This window comes from Bicyclus anynana, chromosome 10 (assembly GCF_947172395.1).
Source record: "Bicyclus anynana chromosome 10, ilBicAnyn1.1, whole genome shotgun sequence".
NCBI classification, from domain to species: Eukaryota; Metazoa; Arthropoda; class Insecta; order Lepidoptera; family Nymphalidae; genus Bicyclus; species Bicyclus anynana.
Genome location: NC_069092.1, coordinates 12,193,950 through 12,210,333, shown reverse-complemented (window position 1 = coordinate 12,210,333; position 16,384 = coordinate 12,193,950). Strand labels below are relative to the sequence as shown.

The following is a 16,384-nucleotide window of genomic DNA, read 5'->3' as shown; positions in this document are numbered from 1 at the left end:
ACACACAAACAATGTGACTTTCTAGTGGTAAGAGACTTTCTAAAATCGGTTCAGTTGATCCAGAGATTATCCCCTACAACACACAGACTTTACCCCTTTATTACATTAGAAGTATGATAGACATAGATTATCCTATTATTTATTAAGTAGGCTTACAAACTTATTATTAAAATGAGGTACGTCTGGCTGTTGCAGAATTTTGGTCTAATCGGGATAGTCTACTTAGGCGGCACTGGGAGATATAATACAGAACCATTTTCCACGTTCAAGAACTCGTGCCTACGATAAAATCGCCTTTATCATCCCGTATAGACGAAATTGGTTGCGGCAAGAAAATGGGAAAATCTACTCAATATATCGTCTTGCCAATATGAAGGGCACCATAAATGAACAGTCGGATAAATAATTATACTATCTCTAATTGCACAACGCTATCTTGGTATTCCAATATCTATTCTAATTCTAATATTATTATAAAGCTGAAGAGTTTGTTTGTTTGAACGCACTAATCTCAGGATCCACTAGTCCGATTTGAAAATTTCTTTCAGTGTTAGATAGCCTATTTATTGAGGAAAGCTGTATACTCGTATTATCCCCGTATTCTTACGGGAACGGGAACTACGCGGGTAAAACCGCGCGGCGTCAGCTAGTCTATACTAATATTATAGAGTTTGTGGTATTGTAGGAATAATCTCTGGATTTGCTGAACTGATTTTGAAAATTTGTTTACCACTGGAAAGCCACGTTATTTGTAATTGTCATGGGCTATATTTTATCCCCTTATTCCCTCGGGAACGAGAACTACGCGGGTAAAACCACGAGGCTAGTAATAAATAAACTCATTTCGTAAACAAGCAGCGCTTAAAATGTCAATCAAATTATTAATCTAATCATGTTCTATTAATATTACGTTTGCAACCGTTCAAATTAAATTATTTAATAATTAAGGTAATTAAGTCCTCGCGTTAATACTATTCCGTACTTCAAAATCTTAATAATAACCAAATTTTCCTAAAATTTTGTATTCCATAAATGTAATGAAAATTTGTTCATGAAAATTTCTTGTAACTTGGAAATTTATATAATAAAACTGAAGAATTTTCACTCACGAGAAATATTATTGAGCTACTGTGGATTCTCGATAAAATATGCATTATATTGTGAAAATATTATGATAATAAAGCTGATCGCACATATGCCAAGGACTCACGGAACAAGCCGCAACGTTTGATGTCTTATTGTATAATTTATCTTAGCAACTTACGAGCTACGAGGGTGTGAACTCGTCGTTTTAGGGTGTAGGGTAAAATTCTAGAGGACAAATTAACTTTTAATGACGATTTTCTACATTCTTCAGTTGAAATTATTATCTAAATCAATGATTTTTTAATTTAGCATGTTTTTCTTACATTATTCATGCCACCACTTGGCTGCAGTCATAATGTTAAGCAAAGATGCAGCCTACGAAGAGCCTACAAACAGGAATCATCATTGATTAATATGTCACAAAGCATTGTGTTTTATATCACACTTAATATTTAAAAATTCAAATGAAATCATCCAATAGACACGCTACATGACGGTTCGAGCCACGTTTGCTTAGAATTACATCTGAGTAAATTCAATTTTGGAGCGCGCTACGTGTTTAGCTCGCATGGAATACATGACGTGATCAAACTGTCAATTGCGGACAAAATGTGCGAACAGCTTTTGTTTAGTGAACGAGCGTCCAATAATTCTGCGGCTAGAAATACTTAGGATAGCCGGCGTAATAAAATGACTTGAAACTTTCATATTCTGAATACTTTGCGATGTTGTGGTGGGACAACGAATATTAATATTTCTTTATTATTTTTTATATAGCAACAACATACACTGCATATTCAGTGGATGATATTTTTTTTTATAATTCTTAAGAAAATATTATGAAACATGGGTAGTACAATTTCTGGAAGGGTATTTGCTAAACATAATTTTGATTGTTGATCTTAAAAAAGAAACAAAAGTATATCCGTTATACTTTCTTTTTTTTAATTTAATGGAATATAATGAGTAAGTCTTTACTGTCTCGGTTTGAAAAGGTCAACAAATTTTTAATTTTATATTGTGTGTTCTCAAGCTAGCTTTTAGGACAGTCTGTTCTGTGGTTCCAAGTTTAGATTCAGATAAATGGCAAATGACAAAATGATTACCAACTATTTATATTCAAGAACAGCCTGGATACGAGAAGTAAGTGAATCATCAATCAAAAATAATCCTTCGGTCCTTCATCGGTGTGCTAATTACTAATCTATTGGACAATCAGAGTCATGTGCCAAAATATGCAGTAAGACATTCTTGTGAGTCTGGCAAATGAAAGATGACTATGAGAAAGTGCGGCAAATTCAAAAATTCAGAGTGTGGTATCCCTGAGGTATAACGCGAATACCAGTCTTGATATGTAATATATTTAAAATTTAAAACGACTTTAATAATTTGTCTGTCATAGTACAATTCAAAATATTATTCGTCCGATTGAGGTACGATGACACATGAACCTGGCCGATTCATGGGTTAAAAAGTACCCCAAATATGGATGTTACATATAATATTATCTAAATTGAAATACCCCAGTATTTCTGTTAAAAAGAAAATGACTATATTATCTTAACCGGACATAAGCACACGCGTAATTTTATCATATGCGTATTAGATAGTGAGTCCAACCCCCCGCCAGGTGGACTGACGACATCAAGCGAATCGCAGGGATTCGCTGGATGCAGGTGGCTCAGTATCGTGATGTTTGGAAGGCCTATGTCCTGCAGTGGATGTACATCGGCTGATATGATGATGGTGAAGATAGTGAGTAACGACGAGTAAATTTATTAGATAAACATAAGTATTAAAAATTAAATTTCATACTAATCTATAAACGACGACATTGCATGACGTTTGACAATTCAGCTGGTGTTGTCATAAAAAAAATCCATAAAAAACTCATTATCATCTTTCATTTGCCAGACTCTATTAGATTAGTTTTTGGAACAGAATATCCTAGTTTCATGACATACTGTAACAGTAGTAATGAAAACACACAGACGGAGCATTGTCTTATGTCATTGTATAATTCCAAGTGAGATTACAACGCCGGACATTGTAAGCTAGGCGTCAGTGCAGAATGGCATTTACGTATTCTAAGTATACAGTAACAATGACACGACGTGTTATATTTGAGATAGTGGTCGCAAACTATCGCAAGAGGTAGATAACTGCAAGCAACGTATTATTTTAACAATATGTACCTTGGTGAAAGATTCAAATCAAGGGCCACTATATCAAGTGATATTTCGTCTAGAGTCGTCGTCGTTTCGAGTAAAAGTTCATCTAAAATGATTATTTCAACGAAATGTCGTAAATTAAAGTTATTTCGTTGAAATTGCGTTACCATCTGCCAATACCACTGCTATAAGCCACTTGATGTACGTCAAATGACGTAATAAACGTCAATTCGTTAAAATAAGCCTAACAATGTTGTGATCTTACTAATATTGTCACACTAGTTATAAAGGTGAAAGTTTGTGTGTTATTGTGTATGTATGTTTGTTCCTACGCTGCGGCTACTAGCGATTTAGCTGAAATTTAGAATGGAAATAGATTTTACTCTGGATTAACACATAGGATACTTTTTATTCCAGAAAATTCATGGTTCCCGTGGGATTTGTGAAAAACTGAATTCCACGCGGACGAAGTCGCAGGCGTCTGCTGGTGATGTATAAAACGCAACAATCTTGAACGCAATCCTAAACGCAAAGTGAGTCTTAATGTAATGCACTGCAATGATCGTTACGTATTCACCGCACTTATGTGGAACATCTTGTTACTGTTAAAGTACATATCTTGTACTTCAGTAGGTATATCTATACCAATATTATAAAACTGAGGAGATTGTTTGTTTGTTTGCTTGAACGCGCTAATCTCAGGAACTACTAACCCGATTTGAACAATTGAACATATCTTTATTTAATTTCTGCCTCGAGGCAATATTTACACATCGCAACCAGCCACGACAGGCGAATAATACAACTTAACACTATAATATCACACTACCCGCAAAATACACAACTACCCTCATGTAAAAAAAAAAGTATATTTGCTTTACATAGCGCTCTCTGTCCCACGCAAAGTAAATTATATTGTCATCTTTGTCAAAAGTAAGTATATACTACAATTTGTTCCAGTTACCTCTATGAGTGACAGATAAATGGTTTAATTAATAGAGTGCTGTATGCAGAAAGCATGAACCAATGTAACTAATTCTTTCAGTGTTAAATAGCCCAATTATCGAGGATAACTATAGGCTATATATGTATATGTATTATCGCTAAGACCAATAGGAGAGGAGCACCAATGAAGAATGTTTAAAAATCGGGGTTTTTTTTCCTATTGAGAACAACGGCTGGTTATTCATCAGCTTATTACACTACAGTGCCAAGTTGCCGTCCTTATCGGAGAGGATCATGGATCTTAGATTCACCTAGTTGCTTCAATTTAGATGTTAATAATATAATTAAGACTAGGGGCCGACAGACTAAAGTGATCTCCAAGGGACGAGGATGAGCAGCGCCAATTTTCAGACTCTGTTTTTTATCTGGGAATTTCTTTGAAAAAAATCAAATTTTTCAGTCTGTATAACAATTTCATGAACTACTTTTAAATTGTAAACATAAACAAGTGATCTATAAATATTTTTATTAAAAGAAATACCTTACCTAACCGACCTAATGTAGGACCAGGTGTTTCAAAGTCATGTAGGGCATAGGCTAACCACTGTATCTTCGAGGCAGTAACTTTAGTTAACAAGTAGACGTACTTAATACTATATGTATAGTTATTAGTATAGTTTTTTTTAATTCTTACTTTAACTAGCTTTTAACGCAAAATCATATTTTTATATGCATATAAGAATAGTGTTATGAAATCGTATAGTTCGATTGTTGTGAAGCATAGAAAAGCTTTTACTTTTCTTTCTTTCATAATCTCGGACAACAGAGTTGGGTATGCAATACACACACACACATTAATAAGAAAACGTACAAAGATTAAAAAAATAAATAGACAGAACTTTTAGAAACTGAACGGGAAGAAATACAAAAATAACCGGAACAAATGGCTCACATTTTGTCTTTTAAATATTAATGATAATATTAGTTTCTGCTTATGTGGAAGAAGAATGGTATAAATTTTGAAGAAAATGACAAACACGGATTATATTGAATTACTGTAATAGAGTCTGCACGGAGCGTGTTTTTTTATATTTTAATACCGTAACTTATGTAATGTAAAGAGCCTCAATAGCTCAACGGTAAGAAAGGTCAGACTCATCACCGAGGGGTGGTTCAATCCCCGCCCCGTTGGTCTATTGTCGTACCCACTCCTAATACAGCCTTTCCCGACTAGTTGGAGGAAAATGGGAATATTGGTCATATTTATAAATATAGCAAATATTCTTATAAAAAAAAATTGTGAGTGATTAATAGTTAAAAATTAAAAATAAAATCATTAGATTAAAAAGTAAAAAAAGGTGGCAAATTAATTAACTCATTTAAATATCTGTCATACTTTGGTATTATTTTATCAAATTGAAATCAATAACATATTGCTTTCAAATACAATTTGTTTTTAGGGCTTGATTTTTCTCTCTTCTCAAAATAAGTGAAAGCCCTGTATGAATGATATAATATGATTGTTTCGCGTGTGTTGGCTGCGAAATTCAATTATTTCATAATTTAGCCAACTCTTTCGTCAAAGCTATAAATTACTAGGTAAATTATTGATGGTTTAAGTTTTATCTGTCAAAAAATCAACTTTAAAATGCAACTATAAAGCCGCCTGTGGATGTTTATATAATTTTGTATTGTATCTTGTTTGTATGAAATAGTTAAAATTAAAATCTTCGATTGTTACTATTCCGTCTATCTTTTTCATGTTATCTATGACAAGTTATAGGCGTAGGAAATATTATATTCGCGGGTCTGGCCAGCAATATCGGAAATTCATTAATAACGTTACAGCTTGCTCTAATTTCTTCGTGACGAGCGGATATTTTGTATCGGTGTACCAATTTGTTTTATTTATAAAACTCTTGCATTAGCAATCACGGCAAACCAGTGCTGAAGAATGCTCATATTTTATTGATTACAACCTTCGAACCTTGATGACAAACTATCTAAAACATTTAACTTGATATTTCTTTAAAAAGTGATATAGTTAGAGTCATATTCATTCTAACCCGCTTACCCGAATTGGAGCAATGCGTTGAGTTTAAGCTCCATATCCCACTATTTTTTTTTTTTTTTTATTCTTCACAAGTTAGGCCTTGACTACAATCTCACGTGATGGTAAGTTATGATGCAGTCTAAGATGGAATCGGGCTAACTCGTTAGGAGGAGGATGAAAATCCACACCCCTTTCGGTTTCTACACGGCATCGTACCGGAACGCTAAATCGCTTGGCGGTACGTCTTTGTCGGTAGGGTGGTAACTAGCCACGGCCGTAGCCTCCCACCAGCCAGACCTGGACAAATTAAGAAAACCTCAATCGGCCCAGCCGGGGATCGAACCCAGGACCTCCGTTTTGTAAATCCACCGCGCATACCACTGCGCCACGGAGGCCGTCAATTTTACAGGAAAGAAGAAGCCTTGTAATGTTCTTTTACTGTATAGTAATTATTCTACTTTAAAAATAAGCTGATAATGATGATAATGATTTGGAGTACAACTTTGATCATTTGAAAATCACTCAAATGTCCAAAGCAGTTCAACATTGACGTTTGTGTTACTCCATCATTATCAACCCATATTCGGCTCACTGCTGAGCTTGAGTCTACTCTAAGAATGAGAGGGGTTAGACCAATAGTCCACCGCGCTGGCCCACTGCGGATTGGCAGACTTCACACACGCAGAGAATTAAGAACATTCTCTGGTATGTAGATTTCCTCACGATGTTTTCCTTCACCGTTTGGGACACGTAATATTTAATTTCTTAAAATGCACACAAAAGTGGGAGGTGCATGTCCCGCACTGGATTCAAACTCAATACACCCTCCGGAATCGGAAGCAGGGGTCATATCCACTGGGCTATCACGGCTCTTACTCCAACATTACCAATATTGATAACATTCATTAACAAAACAGAATTTCCGATCTAAATTGGCTCATTGGAAGCAAGATACCGCTATCTATGGTCACTTAGCAAAGTGCTCTAGCACTATAAATAGCTCACACATCCGGCCTGCAGGTATGCCATAGAGATATAAACGTTACAGTGTTGAAATAGAGCTGCCTTTGAAAACATTTTCTTAATAAAACTTTGGTATTCTGCAAGTAAAATTTGTAGCATTTTCAAAGGGAAAGCCCACGTGACGTAAAGTGGATATTAACTATTATTTAACGGCTGAAATGCATATAGTTCCTCAACATTATTTATCGTATATTTAAAGTGATTTTAGGGCAAAAATTACCTGGTACTCTTTAGGCAAAGTTATACACAACGACCTAATACTGTAAGCTTTAGGTTCGAAAGCAATTTGGATGAAGCACTCTGTTAGTAAGTAAAAGATGAGTCAAAATATTAATGATATTTTATCAATTATTGTTTTGAGTAAAAAGTAAAAAGTTTGAGAAAAAAAGTGTGTGTTTGCTTTATCCGGTCTGTTTTAAGCAATATGGTTAAATCTCTTAATATAGTGTAAATAGATTACGGGTTTTATAGATAAAGTTAGGGTTATCTTCAGTGTGAAATCATACTACATAATTTTTACTGTGTAAACTTTCTGCATAGGTTAGTCTCATTTATATACTCGCACTTCATTGCTTTGATTGTTTTGGATGTTGAGACCAAACCCGTATATTAGTACTCGTATGTACTAATATTTTAAATACGAAATCAACTATCTTTTTCAGTATGTCACGAGTTTTTGCGTCTTAACCGTTATTTTAGTTTAGAGGCAGAATAAATTAATATTAAATAAATTGGAATTATCAAATATTTGACATAATATACAAACAAATATTTTACGATATGGACACACACACACACATTCACATCTATTACTCAAGAGGTTTTCTACAGGACTTCGGAGTAAAACAATACTTTTATCCCAAAACAATGAATGGTTTATCACTAATAATAAGCTAATTTGACGTTTTTACTTCATCATCATCATCATCATCATCATCATCATCATCATCATCATCATCATCATCATCATCATCATCATCATCATCATCATTATATCAGCCGATGGACGTCCACTGCAGGACTTCCAAACATCACGATACTGAGCCACCAGCGTCCAGCGAATCCCTGCGACACGCTTGATGTCGTCAGTCCACCTGGTGGAGGGTCGACCAGCACTGCATTTTGTAGTGCGGAGTCACCATTCCAGCACTTTGGTACCCCAACGTCCATCGGCTCTTCGAACTATGTGCCCCGCCCGTTGCCAATTCAGCTTCGCAACTCGTTGAGCTATGTCGGTGACTTTGGTTCTTCTGCGGATCTCCTCATTTCTGATTCGATCACACAGAGATCCTCCTAACATAGCTCGTTCCATCGCTCGCTATGTGACCCTAAGCCTTTTTATGAGACCCATAGTTAGCGACCAAATCTCAAAGTCAATTCCAAGCTTTGTATGGACTTCGTTTTTAATTAATTTAACATAATTTGATTCTAACGAAGTTACGAGCATACGGACTTGAGTAAGATGATTTTTTTGAGAAAACAAAGGTAATTTTTTACCATAACCGATACAAAGTGTACAGTCTGTGATATTTGTATCGGATACGCACTTGGTCGTCAGCTTTCATCCGAAAACCCAATTGGGTTTATCAGAAATCGGGCATACGTCACGTGATTTACGCTGACGTGTGTGACCGTTACCCAAAAGTATGAAACTGAACAAACTTGTCGGATATCGGGGTCACTCGACACCGACCATTTGTACTTGACCATTAGCTGAACTTTATTGTCATACGAACAGTTTTTCAAAAGGTTTTATTTAACTTGGCCTATTTGTTTGTAAAAGTCACCGACATAGCTCAACGAGTTGCGAAGCTGAAGTGGCAATGGGCGGGGCACATAGTGCGAAGAGCCGATGGACGTTGGGGTCCCAAAGTGCTGGAATGGCGACCCCGCACTAGTAAGCGCAGTATTGGCCGATCCCCCACCAGGTGGACTGACGACATCAAGCGAGTCGCAGGGATTCGCTGGATGCAGGTGGCTCAGTATCGTGATGTTTGGAAGTCCCTACAAAAGGTCTTGGCTCGTATTGTCAAAAATATTTAAAAATTAAATTTTTATTATTTTTTTTCTCTAATCTAGTAGAACGATAATAAACAATTTAAGACTATTTTATTTGAGTTGAAAAGTCAATGGTGTCATGACTCGCCTCGAAGAGCACGTCAAGTTATTCGTACTCAGTTCCGATACCGGGAAGTAAAACAATACCCTTAGACCGCCAACGAGCATTTTTGCGGAATGATGGGCTTAAGCTTCATATCATATCGCCTATAACTTGGCCGTGTAGTAGGGCTTTAAGCAACAATGTTAACAAATAACATTGATGAAGATTCTAAACCAGGTCTAAAACATTTAATATTTAGTGACTTACGGTTAAAATAAAAATGTAAATTCATATTTTAATTATGTTTCTTAACGCTCAATTAGAGGCTTTCACTGTCCTAAACTAATAAACCATTCATTAAAGCTTTCGGTATCGAAAAGTATTTTAGTACAAAATTTAGCTTGCCTAAACTAATTAACTGTAAAGGAACAATGAGAGCGTAAAATACAAAGTATACACAAAAAAGACGGTAGATAGGAAAATCCTAACGTTTATATTAGCCATTAACACAAAAGAACACAATAAAAAATGTTACGCAACTGTCCACCGCCTTGCAGTTGTTATGAAGCAAAATTTTCCCCGGCAGTGAAATGTTAATTAGCTGTTACCATCTTCATTTTAATTGTAAAACCAACGGGAAGAAAAGTTTTTTTACTCTCATAATAAAACGTTTTTTTACCTATCGATTGAATAGCGCGCTAATGGGGAATCTTTTTAGTACATACTACGGTAATAAGGAACGTTAATTAGTACAAAACTTTTTATGTAATATTTGCTAAACTGGGCCACGCTTCGCTGTGATAAAAAAAAGGAATTTCTCGTTCCTATGGGACGAACAGCGGAGGACTAAATGGCGATGTGTGTATTGTTCTAATATACTTATTTATTTATTTAATGGTGTTAAAATAAAAAGCATCGAACGACATCTTGGATGTTTAAAGTAGGCTTTGAGTTATGGATTACTGCAAATGATAGGATTACTCACTAGGTAACTGTCGGTTGCTTGGGTATTATGAGCTCTAGAGTTAGTCCTATTTGTTTATTTTCTAAATCTTATAATTTATGTTATTTATTTATAGTTTAGGTAACTAATATTAAATTTATTAAACTATCATAAAACTAGGTACTACGTGAACACTGAGGTAGTGGTAATCCAATACCCTATACCTTAACCTTTAAGTATGGATGTGGAGTCTTACAGGCTACTCGATGTTTTCGTTTTCTTAGTTTTACCTAATTCGCCCCACTTTTTGTGATTGAGCGGCTCAGTAGCTTTTTTGTTGTAAAACTACCAACAAGGTAGGAGTTTGCATCTTCCGATGAATATCCCGTAAGTAAAAACCATCAACTAAACCTTTGTGCACTAACTGCCAGTTAATTTACCTTAATATATAATTTTTACCAGTAAAAGGTGATTTACGTTTATGGATTCTGCTAAATATATCATATTTTGAGAAAAAAACTCATTTTGTTATAGAAATAAGTTTCACTGTTTTCAATACCTAAAAAAGTAGATTTAGACTGAAAAGTACCTACCATCATTTTTGATTTTCAAAATTTCTATAATTTTTGAAGTAAAAGTTTTATAAGCACGTTATTTTATTGCTAAATCCCCTATTACTTTAATATTCTATAAGTTTGAAAGCGATCTTATATCAGTTTTTTTTCAAAAAAAATGTCTGCATATTGGAGCCTGTGAGACTCCACGTAAACAATAGTGTTAAGAAAAAATAACGTCTATACTTTAAGGTGACACACAATAAATTGTGAATTATTTCATTTTTCAATTTAATTTTCTAGTATTTTTACTTTGTATACTTGTAGGAAGTAACAGTTTATATAAAAAAATAGCTTCATGAAAGTTGCACTCAATAAGATTGTTAGGTATTTAATTAAAATTGTTAATTCATACATAAGTAAAAATAGCATATTATTTTTTATCTCCACGGGTGTCCTATATTTCATTGTATTGGAACGAGGACATGTTGAATCGTGTCGCATTTCTATGCGCTCCATTATCTTCTAACTCGTCGTGCATTTAATGTATATTTTTACACGCGCGTGAACACAATGGAAATAGCAAAATTCAATTTTATAAAATGACGTACTATCCTAAGGTAGAGTACACAATATTTTTTAACTCTACTACTACGCCTACCCCTACCCTACCCCTACCTTACCCCTACCCTGCCCCATACCCTACCCCAATCCTACCCCTACCCTACCCCTACCCTATCCTTACTCTACCCCTATGGTAGGGACCATGCTATGGCGACGGAAGCTTAAAAAATGGAGTAACTTCTCCCTTTTTCTCAACATTTCCCTTCACTGCTCTGCTCCTATAGATCGTAGCGTGATGAAAAGTATACTATAACCTGCCCAGGAGTATGAAGAATAATTGTACCAAGTTTCGTTAAAATCCGTCGAGTAGTTTTTGTATAAAGAACATACAAACAGACAGTCAGACAAAAATTTTACTGATTGCATTTTTGGCATCAGTATCGACCACTAATCACCCCCTGATAGTTATTTTGGTAATATATTTCATGTACAGAATAGACCTCTCTACAGATTTATTATAAGTATAGATTACACACTCGCGAACCGAGCCAGCTTTGCACGGGTGCTAAGTAGGTACTATCATGAATAATCTATACTATAGCTTGGCAAGTTCGTTGATAACACTGCCATGATATGCGGGTGACGAGGGGAAGGACTGAGCGGGTGTGAAGTCCTGCACGCGGGGCAGAGGGAAGGATTGCTCGGGTATGAAACCGTGCGCGCGAGGCATACTACCCCCCTCCCGGCCCTCGCGGACCATCGGGAGTATTACGAAGGAATTAACCAAGCTATACAGAATATTGTACGGCATACCAATCACGGCATATCTATTATTAAAAATTGCATTAAAAGCCAGTGAATAGTTTAAAAGATCTAAGTGAACAGAACAGAACAGCGGAAGCGAATTTATTAATAAAATTATTATTTTATAATAATTATATTATTAAAAATGTTTCTTGTACGAGATTCAGATATCTAAGTTAATTTTTCAATGGTGGCTAATTTAAATTTTTATATTTTCTAAAAACGAGTTTGCTCCAGTGGAAGGTTTTAGTTGAAGTTAAATACCATTAAACTGGCAATTGGTAAGGGTATGCGATAAAAATACCAGGATATTTAGAAAAACCAAAGAGGTTTGAAAATAAAATAAATCTGAATCTTTTTTAATAACTATATAACTAATCTTGGCAACTACCTACTGAATTTCCAACTTAAGGGTTTTATGATATTGCTGAATATAATGAAATGTTTTTTTTTTATTTATTTAAAAAAATATTTATATTTACTTTCGCGTTTGAAATATTTATAAAACAATACAAAGACCTTTAATTAAATAAAACAATATTGAAATTTATAAGTTAAATAAATTATCTTACGATTACGACATATGTCTGAAGCTAATTGAAATTTAATTATTTACTGACCTGCATTAAATAATATACTCGAAGTAGTGTTGTTTTAAATAATATAAATAATTGAAGTATTGCAACTTCTTAATAAAATTTTAGATTTTAACAATATTTCACGAGCCAAAACGATCATTGAATAGTGCCAAACTGTAGTACCTACTAGTTGGTGAGAGTTTATAATCCAATTTTTGTAACACAAATACTCCATCAAAATTCAATTATTTCTGCTTTTACATTTTGCACTTGTATAGCTCCAAATTGTAGGTATACAGTCTCAAATGAAACTAAATTGTTTTAGTTACTTTAGCTACTATAAACTTGAGTTATTTTTGCAACTACAGTAGATAAAATAGCATAAGTTAAGTTTAACGACTTACACCGGAAAATGAGAGGAAGAAAAACCGTACCGCTTGGTGCTATAAAACTATTTTCCCGGAAATAAGACGGTAGCCAATCTGTTCATTAAAGCACGACTGGGGTTTGGGATTGTTGTATTCATCGCGGGAATGATTTCATTGTTACTTTCTGAATTTTCCATTCGTTTGTTATTATTACTTTAATGTCTTATTATCTTTGCCAAGTGCTTACGCTGGTGGTTGATAAAAAAGCTTTGTGTTAAACTGTATTATACTGTGTGCTTAGTTTTTAAAATGATGGTAAAGAAAAAAAATAAGCCTTTGCTGAGTTTGTTGTGGGCTCTTCTCGAACCAAGGCGCGTTCGGAACCCTCGTAAATTTAATGTTTAGTTTTCGACTATTATTTGCCACCATTAGATTAAATTACATTATGACATAATCCTCACATTTCAAAAGTGCTTGTAAAGTAAGCCTAATTGAAATAAATTAATTTTGAATTTTGAATTTTTGCTGCAAAGGTATAACAAAGGCATATTTAAAAAAAATATATCGAAAACCACTTAACGTGTAAAGAAGTTTGGCAAGGAGGTAGATTATACGAGTAGTTTGCTGACATCCTCTGAGAACGGATTTTGAGACAGGGCCGGACTAAAGTCCGCCAGTTGTTTATAATATTATATTATTTAATATGACTAATATTCCCTCAATAGGTATTCGTAAGTAATAGAATCGTATAGACATATCTACGATTTAAGTCCGAACCCCTATAACAGAAGCTATTACACCTAAACATTATGTAGAATAAGAAGTGAGGCCAGTGAGGTGACACTGCTGTCAACTTTTTAAGTATTATTTAACTTGGGACAATTAACAAAATATAGTATTATTGATAAAAATTGTAGAATTATTTCTAAATTGCTGAACATTGGTCACAATACCCATATGGACTATAGACTATAGAACTATATGGCCATATTCTGGTTAAACCATGGCATATTATGTGTATCACCAAGTCAAAGTCAAAATTCATTTATTTTAAGTTAGTTAATTTTGATGGCCTCCGTGGCCATTTTGATTTACAAGATGGAGGTCCTGGGTTCGATCTCCGGCAGGGCCGATTGAGATTTTCTTAGTTGATCCAGGTCTGGCTGGCAGGGAGGCTTCACCCGTGGCTAGTTACCACGTTACCGGCGCCAAGCGATATAGCGTTCCGGTATGATGTCGTATAGAAACCAAAAGGGATGTGGATTTTCATCCTCCTCACAACAAGTTAGCCCGGTTCCATCTTAGACTGACTGCATCATCACTTACCATCAGGTGAGATTGTAGACAAGGGCTAAAGTTGTAAAGAATAAATGAAATTAAAAAAAACGTAAGATTATATTGTATCAATGGTGGTAAGTATAATCAAAAACTTAATACGATGTTAATTGAGATGAAACGAAAAAGTTTTTATTAACAGAAATAATAATGTTATCATTATTATGTGAACCGAAATTTTCAATTTGTAAGACATTTATGAAAGAAATTAAGTCATTTCTCCTTTTGAATAAAATTAAGTAAACTTTTTTACTTTTGCTTTAATTGCTCTTTTACATTTTTTATTGTATCTACGTGATTTTTTTCTTTTTTCTAACAAATATTTTTTTTTTATATTTTAAATTAGTTTTTTGGTATTTTTAAGTCTTTCTTTTTTAATATCGGAAAGTAGCTATATTTATGACTCATTTTAGGAAGTAATTTCAAAATTAGAATAACAAAAATCAAAATTAAATAGCATAGAGTAATAAATTCTGATAAAAATCTTTTATTATTTTCTATTCAACACAAAATATAATTTCAAGTTTATTTATTTTTTAACTAAAAGAAAGGATTCCTAGAATTTAAAAAGAAAAAAGGGCTCCTTCGAGTCGGTTTATCAAATATGAAAATTTTAGTAAATTTTTTTTAGCGTAAATGTAATCGTGGACTTTCGGTAAAATTAAAAACAAAACTTTACAATCTACATATAACTTATTAAACCAATAAAATCATAACACTATCGGCAAACTATTGTTTCATCAAAGTTATTAATTAACGTTAACCTGCTTTAAATGTAAATTAGATTATATTTTGTTTGATTTAGAAACAAAATACAATTATTTTATCAACCATTTACTAATTTTAAAAAAATATTTTATTTTTTAAATTAAACTTTTAATTTCTAAAATGTAATTAAAGTAGACAGTAGCATTTTAAATTGTGTAAATAACTTATTTCAACAAATAACTACTTACCATTTGCTGCACAGAAATTCACCATCAAGACCTTCTATATATAAATAATTAATAAGCATAACTTAGCCTGGTTCAAACTTTTAAAGTCTCTTGAGGTATTTCAAACAAAACAAATTCAATAACACTGCGGTGAACTTTTAACAAACTTTACTCTTAAGAACACAAAAACGTCAATTCCCAATACTTTTTAGGAGCGGAGTGGTTTTTAAATTCAATTTGTCTACAAATAAGGTTAATACGGATTACGTAGAGCTTACAGCTACGTGCTACGAGGTGAGAGCTACGAGCCGCTACGGCGTAGACGTCCGCTCGCGACTAGGTCCATGCCGTATACTGATATGATGAGTTAGCATACTCCATCTACAAAACAACAAATCATCAAACAGCTACACAGCACAACCTTTATTGTTTAACACATAAAGCCTGCTTTGTAAAGTGTTACAATAAGATTTATTACTAGGTAGGTTGTACAAACGGAATTCTGCTGTGAAGATTGTGAGGTGAGAATATTTGACATGCCATTTTGCGTATTGGCTTTTGTTTTCCTTGTGTTATTTACACATTCGCGTACCTAATTTGTCTTGATTTTTTTCTTTCGTATTTCGTTTTTACGAATTTATATTTCTGACAGAAAATTTTGGGGTAACATTATATCGTACTTGTTAATATACTAATAAGTAAGACACTTTTGACGACCTCCGTGACAAAGTGGTATGCACGGTGGATTTACATGACGGAGGTCCTGGGTTCGATCCCTGACTGGGCCGATTGAGTTTTTCTTAATTGGTCCAGATCTAGCTTGTGTGAGCCCTCTTCCGTGGCTAGTTAACACCCTACCGGCAAAAAAGTACCGCCAAGTGATTTAGTGTTCCGGTAAAATGGCGTCTGGAAACAGAAAGGGGT

The 16,384-nt window shown here is 34.2% G+C and overlaps 1 protein-coding gene across 1 annotated transcript in view; it reads right to left on the bottom strand.

Annotated features, from left to right (window-relative positions):
• LOC112046654 (suppressor of lurcher protein 1-like) overlaps positions 1-15,801 on the bottom strand; it is a 111,487-nt gene extending 95,686 nt beyond the window's left edge. The window contains exon 1 of the mRNA XM_052883896.1: positions 15,482-15,801. The gene's annotated coding sequence lies outside the window, so the exon portion shown is untranslated. The remainder of the gene's footprint in view (positions 1-15,481) is intronic.
• Positions 15,802-16,384: the final 583 nt, after the last annotated feature.